This window comes from Macrotis lagotis, chromosome X (genome assembly GCF_037893015.1).
Source record: "Macrotis lagotis isolate mMagLag1 chromosome X, bilby.v1.9.chrom.fasta, whole genome shotgun sequence".
Lineage (NCBI taxonomy): Eukaryota > Metazoa > Chordata > Mammalia > Peramelemorphia > Peramelidae > Macrotis > Macrotis lagotis.
This window is the reverse complement of record NC_133666.1, coordinates 241,825,428-241,826,368: the sequence shown is the minus strand read 5'-3', so window position 1 is coordinate 241,826,368 and position 941 is coordinate 241,825,428.

Here is a 941-nt window from a genome sequence, read left to right as displayed (position 1 = left end):
TTAAAAAATTTTTTTAAATTTACTTAAGGCAATGGGGTTAAGTGACTTGCCTTAGGTCACACAGCTAAGTAATTATTAAGTATCTGAGGTCAGATTTAAACTCAGGCACTCCTGACTCCAGGACTGGTTACATTCATCTTTTTTTTTAGTTATTGCAAGACAATGGGGGTTAAGTGGTTTGCCCAAGTCTACACAGCTAGGTAATTATTAAGTGTCTGAGGCTGGATTTGAACTCGGGTACTCCTGACTCCAAGGCCAGTATTCTATCCACTGCGCCACCTAGCCACCCCCTACATTCACTTTTAAAAAAATTTCTCATATGTATTTCTTTCCTTTTCTTTCTTTTCCCTTAATCATAATTCCTCATATTGAAAATGACTAATCAATTGAAAAAAAGTTAAGTGAAAAAATGTTCTAAATCAAAAAGGCATTTGGTTTGCTTAAGCACAATCTAAACCTTAAATATTTTACTACAAAAAGTTGATTCCCATGCTTATTTTAAAGTCACATATGACTGCCTAATGGTAATAACTTTGTTCAATAATCCTTTGGTTATCACTATTAAATGAGGTATGAAAAAAGGGATGTATATGTCTTTCAAAGTTGTTTGCCTTTATCAGTTTCCTCAACTGTAAATAATCTACTTCTCAGAGGATGTGAAGATCAAATGAGATATTTGCTTAGCACAATACCTGATACATGGGAGGTGCTATATAAGAAATTTTAATTCACTTTCCATTCATGGATTATGTCTCATACAACATCCAAATAGGAGAATTCCTCCTAGATTGTGAAGTTCTCTGGTTGTTCCTGTTTATAGTATGTGAAAGGGTCTCTTCAGATCTTTATCTATGTAATTCACATAGGAAAAATGAAATGGTTGGAGAATATTGCTCAAATTATGATTGGTTACTATTTTATATTGCATCATAGTCTGAAAA